We start from the raw sequence: 9,621 nt of genomic DNA, 5'->3' as shown, positions 1-9,621 counted from the left end.
TTTATTTTTTATTTGACTTGTTTTGAACAACTGTTGCTACATAATTTTAAAGTTTTAAAATTTACATGAAAAAAAATAATAATATTATATGCATCAATTAGTATATCAATTAGTGTAGTAATAGATAATGTGATATAATTTTAGAAGTTTTGTGTATTTATAATTTGTATAATGGGTGGAGTCAGTAATAATGTTATAACATATGTTGGTATATTACTTAATTTATCAATTGATGCATATAATACAACCCTTAAAAAAATTATTTTTAATGTGAAAGATACAACTCAATGGGACAAATGTTAAAAATCTTATATATAGAGGCCCGCTCTTTGCATCCTAACATATGAAAAACATAAGACCTATTTTATAATTGTATATTATATTTTCTGGCCAGTTTGCATAATGCAATATTATAACCGATTATGCATGTGTTACACATTTGTACCAATGAGAATTTTACATAGACTTTACAGCCTGTCATAGAGTCTGAATTTGGCATGTTAGGCTCAGAAGTCTCTCCTCTCACGGCTTAGAATCAACGAGCATTCAAAGGGCTCTAATTAACAAAGATACATTCAAATTTGTTTCAATTTGTTTAAAAATATGTGTCCATTAGTCTCTCTCTATGTACGTCTCTCTACCACATAGGTCAAGGTCATCATGCCCTTAATTTATGGGTTTACATAGACTAATGGATTTACATTTTCGAGCAAGGATTCTCTAGAGTTTTTTTTCCCTAAAGTTTCCTAGAGTGGTGCGTGGTTGAGATTTAATGACAAGTCACATCAATTTTTCAACATTAAATCTCAACCACACAATACACCACTTTAGGAAACTTTATGAAAAAAACACTCTAGAAGATCCTTGGTGTACATTTTCAAGGGAACAACTCCATATCCATGGCCATATAGATTACATGGTGGTTTGGAATAATCTAAATAAGTGTACTTTTTTGACTTTTTTATAAAATATGGATTGGGTATGCATTAGCAGAGAGATGGTGTGATTTAAATAAGATGATGTGACTTAAATAGGATAGTGATTTTTTAACTATTTTAGATTATAATAAACAAGGCTTTTAGTTCGATGGAATAAAGTATTTTGGAATACTTATATCTTGAAGTCTATCTTATTCCAATTGGTTGTGAAAAGCCAATTGGCTTATTGCTTTTAGTAAAGTTGCACAAGTCTTTTACATTAATATAGTTGTGTTCAGTATGAAATAATATATATGGTGTCAGAATCAATCCATTCATTGATTATAATGGTTCAATTCAAACATTAAACTGCTTAGCTATAGTCTTCAAAATGTTTTCAAAACACCAGTTGATAATTTGATCAAAGGATGAGGGTTGCATTAAGAGGTCAAGTGTTGACACAAAAACCTTTGCCAGAGGACTTATTAACCTTTGAACTCATCAAGAATTTTTTGAGATGTGGTCTAAATCAACACTATTACACTTCAGAAAAAATATTTAGAAAATTAAATCAATGGTTTACATTTATTATTGGTGTGACCTACATTCTATTAATTTTAAATCTACACCACATTTTTAAGATAAGATTCGTAATAAATTTTCTTAATCTCCATAACAATTTTGTGTCTAAATCCTTCATTTCCATAAAAGGCTAGATTTACATTGGTACTAAAGTGACTTGAATATGCTATTCATTTTTTAGTGATAAACGTGATAAAGTGAGTAGAATATGATTATCGGATCGATTTATTTTATTTTATTTTATTTTTTATTTTTTATTTTGTGTGCGTGTGTGAATGAAACACACAAAGTGCTCAATAAAACGGTTTGGAGATTATCGAAATAGGTTCCTTGATGGACTCCACAGACCCAAACAATGTTGTCCAATCCAAATTATAGACTAGAGAAATTCTCTTCCTTTGGTTCTAAATACTTCATTTCTATAAAAGGCTATTTTTTAATGGAATTCCAAAAAAAAAAAAAAAATGAGGGAGAGAAAGATGGAGTACAAAAGGTTTAGGAGATCTCTATCACCCCATCATATCATATAATCATATAAGTAAAGTAGAATTTTCTCTTAGGAAGTTTTAGAAATGTGCCAAGTGTCATTTGCAAGCACTTGACCCAAGATTGGTGAAAAGCCAATCAAGAGCAACCAAAGCAAACATCAACATAATTCTTCACCAACAACACAACCAAAGCAAACATCAACATAATTCTTCACCAGCTCTAACCCATTGAGCTTCGAACAGCAGCGAAGACCAGAACTGTCTCCTACAGTAGCAGGCCAAGCAACAACTAGAACAGTCTCCTACAGCAGCAGGCCAAATAATAGCATACACCCGTAGGCCAAACAACAGTAGCATACATCATACCTGCTTCAGGTTTGCCACAATCTCACACACTGAGTAATTCACTCCCTTAGCATTTGACAAAACCATAAAGCAATTCTAACTTTCCAATAGCTCCACCATCTCTCCATGTTGGTGAGGTACAAACACAGCAGCAACATAATAGTCATAACAATGTTCCAACTTAGTGCAAGCACCCTAAATACCAAACTTCAAGATTTCAAGACTTCAATGTAATGAGTACCTAACTTGTTACAAATTTTCCACCACATCATGTATGGAGCATGGTTATCAGAATCCCGATTCGGATCTTACGATCCTACGATCTTACGATCCATTTGAATACAATCGATCCGGATCGTGTAAAAAAATCCTTATTGGTAGGATCTTTCGATCCTGGTAGTGGGATCTTATAGGATCGTGGAATCCCGATCCGAATCCGATCCAATTTACAAGCCTTGTTTTGTATTATATGACATATTTTTTTGAAAATTTTATGTTTGTTGTCTAAATACCAATTTATGTTGTCAAAATTAATAATAAAAATTAAGTAGTATTGAATCAAATAGACTAAGAAAAACAAACTAGGAAACAAACATTCAAATATTGCTGTAATTTAAGAAAATTAAATAGTCAGAAAAACAAACTTAGCTTTAGCGGAGTCTAAGAAGGGTAAGATGATTGCAACTTTATCCCAATTTCTGCAGAAATTATTTTTGTGACTCGAATCTGCTCCACCAGGGATGCTAACGACAAACCTTATCATTCGACTAAGCTACTCTTTTGAGTTCTTAATCTATTTTCATATCCAATTTTGTTAAATATTTTTTCTTCACTTTTTATGCATTATTGTACATTATAAAGTATTTTGTTATAGAATTCTTCTTCTTTTTCCCCTTCTTTTTTGATAAAATACAAAACTTTTATCATCGAGTTTTCTATTGCATAATATTATATGTACATTTTACATGGAGTATTATATTTTTCACAATATCTTCACTTCTTTTTAATAAAATATAGGTTCATTTTGTATATACTTTATAAGAAATATTTATTTAAATTAAATTATTATGTAATTTATCTTTCTTGGTAGGATCTTACGATCCTCGATCCGATTCTACGATCCGATCCTATAAACACCTCCAACTATCCAACGTAGGATCCCGATTTTAACAACCTTGGTATGGAGTACTGCAACTCAGTAATTATGGCTTTGATCCACAGTGCTACTCTAAGCTTAATCAGATCGCAAGCCTCCTCCAAAATATGTTGCTTGCCATTAAATATGCAGTCATTTCTCATAGTCCAAATGGACCAGAGAACAGCAAAGGGAATTACATCCCAGATTTTAGTTTCCAGCTTACCCCATCTGATCCCTCTCGACCAGTCCATCACACCTTCAGCATTTTCAAGGACCACCCATTGCATACCCCACCAATTTAGAATATTTGTCCATATCTTCCAAGCAAACTGCCACTGCAACAATACATGACTGTCTGTTTCAACATCACAGCCACAGAAAACACACTCTGTCCTAGCATCTTAACTGAGGCATCCCATCCTTTGAAGAAAAGCTATTGTTTTAATTCTACCCTTACAAGCGAGCCATCCAAAGAATTGCACTTTTGGTGGGGAAATATTGTTCCAGATCCACCTAGCTGACCCCAACCCTTGACCCACATCATTCCTACAGTAAGCTCAATTTACAGTGAACATACCTAAAGATGAGGCATTCCAAACTAGATAATCATATCTATCTGACAAAATGGGCCCAAGTGAAGGAAGATAGGATCTTAATCTTTCCACTTCATCATCCTCCCAAGCCCTCAAACTTCTCCTAAAATTAAAGGACCACCCAAATGATTTACTTCTCATGTCAATCATTTGTTTAAGATTAACTTCTTTGTCTGTTGATAGGTTACAGAGTCTGGGAAACTCATCCTTTAAACATCTATTAGATGTCCATGGATCCTTCCAAAAACTAACCCTTCATCCCATTCCCAACTTGATAGACAGAATTATCCTTGAAAAAATTCCACAAATTGGGGCTGCTGTGTTCCAAACTAAGTACATCTCCCCAGATTTTTGAGCACTAGGCACCATTTGCCAAGAATGGTCTCCATCTCCCATCAAAGCTGCCATAATTACTAATCACAATATCTTTCCACAATACCCTGTCTTCAATTCCATATCTCCACCACTATTTAACTAGAAGACACTCATTAAAATCCATCAACCTTTTAATACCCAGCCCTGCCAAACTTTTCTTCATGGTAACCTTCTCCCATTTTACCATATGAAGCTTCTTTTTAATTTCTGACCCTCCCCACAAAAACTTGGCTTGAATTTTATCAAGTTGCTTAGCCACACCTACAGGTACTTTAAATATAGTGAGGTAATAAACTGGTAATGAGGATAACACTGCTTTGATTAGTGTTAACCTTCCCCCAAAAGAAAGCAACTTTTTCTTCCAAGAAGCAAGCTTAGATTTGAATTTGTTGATCACAGGCAACCAGGTGCTCGTCTTCTTTGGGCTAGCACCAAGTGGCAAACCCATATACATGAACGACAACTTTTGATTCTGGCAGTTCAATTGCACAGCAAAATCAGCCAAAACCTCCTTCTGTATTCCAACCCCACAAACATGACTTTTATGAAAGTTGATCCTCAAGCCAAACATCACCTCAAAGCACCTTAGAATTCTTTTGACATTCAAAACTTCCTGCTCCTTAGCCTTACAGAACACCACTGTATCATCTGCAAATTGCAGATGAGTGACAATAATTTGCCCATGACCTATAATAGCTCCTTTGATCAGCCCCAATGCTTTAGCCCTTTCGAATAACATATTCAACCCTTCTGCCACAATGTTAAAGAGAAAATGTGACATTGGATCCCCTTGTCTTAGTCCTTTTTCACGGCTAAACTCAATAGCGGGTGAGCCATTAACAAGGATTGAAACTCTAGATGATTGCAAACATTCCTTTATCTACCTGATCCATTTATTTTGAAAACCAAAGTTTGTCATCATGGAAAAAAGACACTCCCAGTTTACAGTGTTGTAGGCTTTCTCAAAGTCCAGTTTTAGGATTAACCCCTTTTGCTTTTTCTTCTTCCACCAATCCACAACTTCATTGGAAATTAACACCCCATCCAAAATGCTCCTATCACCAATAAACGTAGATTGGGATTCTCCTACTATTTTAGACAACACCTTTTTGAGCAGCGATGCTAGGAGCTTAGAAAGAATTTTATATATAGAACCAAGAAGGCTAATTGGTCTATAGTCCAAAATACCATCTGGACAATCTTTCTTAGGAATCAGTGTTATGAAAGAGTTGTTAATACCTTTAGCCAAACACCCATTAGCATAGAATTCATTGAAGAACTTCAAGATATCCTTCTTAAACACCTTCCAACATTTTTGAAAGCACAACATGCCAAATCCATCTGGTCTTGGCGCCTTGTTACCATCACTTTCCTTAACAACTCTCCGAATTTCCCCTTCTGAGAATGGCTCAACTAGTCCAGCGGATTCCATGTCCTGACCAATGGTCATGTGTCTTTCTATTTATTTTATTTTATTTTTATTGTCTTTTGTTTTTCTTTTAAGTTTGTTTATTAAATATGCTCATTTATAATCATTTTCTTTTATTTATATGTACTTATTCATTTAGTGGAATATAAATATATGAGAATATATGTAGGAGATAAAAGAATTTCATTAGTAAAGTAATTATCGCCTGCTCTTTTCTTTTTATTTTATTTTATTTATAATTTTGATCTTTACAAATAAAATACACTATTCATTTGGTCCTCTCTCTCTATTTTTTTTTTTTGGGGTGCACATATATTATATGTTCTTTATTATTATTGTTATTATTATTTTGCTGCTTTACTCATTTTTAATATTTTATTTATTTATTATTCAAGTCAATAAAGCTAAGTTCTCTTCCATATCTATTTTGTAAGTTGTTAATGGTATTTTTCTTATATTTTATAGAGTACTCATTATATATACACAAAATCAGAATTTAATATTTTATAAAAATTATAGTGTATTTTTTGGGTATTTTTATACGTTTTATAGGGAAATTGTAACTTAAATTTTTTAAATAAGAGTATAAAAAAAAAGGGACATTAAAAAAAATGGATCCATTTGGTATCATTTGAAAAATTATTTTCTTTTATTGAAGACACAAAAAAATATCAAAACAATGCCTAAAATGCGTTTGTGGAATTATTTTAGCAAAATATATTGTTTTCAAATAATTTTAAACTATGTTCAGAGTTGTAAAAAAAGGATTGAATTAAAAAATGAAATTGGTACAAAACATTAATGCTTTTAAGCTTCACTCATTTTTTATATCAAAGAATGGGGAAAAAAAAAAATCACATATTGACAATGAAAACAAAAAGAAATTTGAAAATACACTGAAATGGTGTAATAAGTTCTGCTTTTATCATTGTAATTTCGTATCATTATTAAATTAAGTTGTTCTGATTTCTTACTTGCATTCAATCCTATGAACTGTAACAACAATAAACTAATATTTTCTATTCGCATGTATTATGAAACTAATTCCTTTATAAATTTGATGAAAAGCTTTTTTAAGTTTATGTTGGTCTGAGTCTTTACATATGTGATAGTAAGAGAGAGAGAGATTCTTTGGAACCTACTAATACAATATTTTTTGCAAACTCAATTTAATTATGGTTGATGTCTATTTAAAATGATTCGCAATTTTTTTTTATATTTAATAGATACTGAATATTTTAAATTATTTGTCTAGATTTTGTACAATTCTTCTTCAATTTTTTTTTCTCGTTTTAACTGAGAGTATAAATTGTAATTTAAACTATTTTTTATAGGTTTTATTTTTTACAGTTTTGATAATTTTTTTTTTAAACTTGGAAGAACTTTTATAATTTTGTTGTATGATTATCTTACTATATTTCCACAATTTCTTAATTTTTAATTAATATTATTTGTAATTATTTATATTACTCTTTTATTTAAAAATATTCTAACACAACTCCTTCATAACAAGGGTAAAAAAACTAGTTAGTAATGAAGTTCTTGAAAATGGTAAGCAAAAAAAAAAAAAAAAAAGCCTCGATTAAATTTTAACAATCTATTTTACCAATACTCTATTAGTCATTCCCAAAGCTATAAATCGATATATTTTCTTTTTAATCAGTAAATAAATAAATAAATTTGTTGATATAATAAGAAGAACGAAATAATGTACAAGACTAATCCCATCAAAATCAACAGGGCTGGTTCATTTAGCCAAAATTTATGTCTCATTAGGAGGATAGTGATTTGAATCACCTTACTTGCGTGTGTGTCTCATTCTTGGTGTATTTATTAAGATTTCTCTATCTCATTTTAAAAGTTTCTTTGTATTATTATTGTGTGTGCTAAAATCTATTGGAACAAATTATCTTGAATTTTTCAATTGGTGGTCTTCGGGTCTTCAAAACTTGGTGATAATCTTGTCTATGTAGGATAGAAATTTGGTGCTTCAAGTCGCATTACTAAGTCGCTTTCCTAAAGACAATATTTACACCTATCAAAAGGTGTGCAGGGGTTACAACAAATTTACCTCCACGATACAATGAAGCCTGATCTAAAGATCAAATATACTGGCGTCTGCACTGACAACAGTAGATCAGAATACTCTTGATATAATTAAGAAAACCAAGACATTAATAATCAAATTTGCAGAACTTGATTAGCAGTAAGAAAAGCAGAAATTTGCTTAAGAAACTCTTGATTGAAAACTTTAAATCAAGAGGGAGAGAGGAAGAGAGAGAATTGCAGGAATAAATACTAAATTTTTGAATGGAATGAAATGACTAATTTCGCAGCCTATTTATAGGCCTTGATGCACCTGATCGAATGGTCATGTCCCTTGATCGCATCAAATCATATTTGATCGTTGGATCGACGATCTACGGTGCAGATAATTCTCACACCGAATAGACGCCTTGACTAATCACACCTGATCACGATGGGGTGCCATCTCATAAGTATGATCGTGCGTATCTCCAATCAATGGCTATGATCAACCCGCTCCAGATCAGACACATAACCGTTTGATCGATTGGTTGACTCATTGCCAATGGACGACACGTCACTGCCACGTAGAGCTAACTATATTCCACGTCACCCATGGCACATTGGATCCACGTCATCGCTTCAACCTGTCCAATGTAAATAGGAAAGCACCCTCATGGCGCCTTGTGCCAATGTGTCTGTGCTAAGTGCAAGTGCAAAGTGTGCCATCAAATGCCACACATCCCACTGCCTACGACACGCCTGTGCGCGCGTGTGTGTGCATGTGCGGGTGGTGTGAAGCACCATCTTTGCGATGTGGATGCATGCACACTAGCTTTCACCTCACAATTCCATATTCAAAGGAATATTCCATGTAACACTTTATTAAGTGCTCCATGTTTTTCTCTCTTTTTGATGTAGGACAAAGCCCCAAGCTTATTTCATGCTTTCCAAAGAAAAACATGGAAGGTTTTGAAAACACCCAAAAATAAACTACAAATTTGAAAACTCATTTTGAAAATTCCCCAACATTCCCCCACCATTTTCAAAATATCAGATGATGATTCTTGGTTCACTTGGCAGCCTTATGCATAGGTGAAGATATCTTACAATTTGAATCATTCACTTAGTGAAGACATCTCAAAGTTAGTCAAGATGGCATAGTAGACTTGTCTTTGAACTAGTGATCTTATTCGACTAACCGGACATGTCTCACACATAGTACAGGTTACCTCAAGTATTCAAACAAACCGACACATGGATTGGCCTTGTGTCTGTATCCTATTTCATGAGCGCTCTAGAGTCAAGCCCTTAGACTCATAGGAAGCGGCAGCACCTCTTACACTCACATAGATGAGCTTACTAAGAGTACCCCTGTAATTTACAGTATCCTAACAACTTAGTTGTAAGCTTATTAAGAGTTTTCTAACTCATCCTTTTCTTTTCACATTACAGGTACCAAGCACTTCAACCTTGGGATGAAAATGAAATAAAACTAAGTGCTTGCAATCACAATATATGGTGTACCTGGACTCATTGAACTCAAGACTTGATGTTTCTTCAAGCGTTGAGTTGAGTTTCCACCAGGAGTGATTATGTTAAGTGGGCTTAAGATCCATCCCCTTTGATGTTTTCCACACCAAATCCCTTGTGAGTCCCTTTGTTAAGGGGTCAGCCAAGTTTTCACTCGACTTTACATAACTAATGGTAATCACACCTTCCGTGATTA

The sequence above is a fragment of the Camellia sinensis genome, chromosome 10, assembly GCF_055761805.1.
Source record: "Camellia sinensis isolate YWXY chromosome 10, ASM5576180v1, whole genome shotgun sequence".
In the NCBI taxonomy this organism is placed as follows: domain Eukaryota; kingdom Viridiplantae; phylum Streptophyta; class Magnoliopsida; order Ericales; family Theaceae; genus Camellia; species Camellia sinensis.
This window is presented reverse-complemented; position numbering follows the sequence as displayed.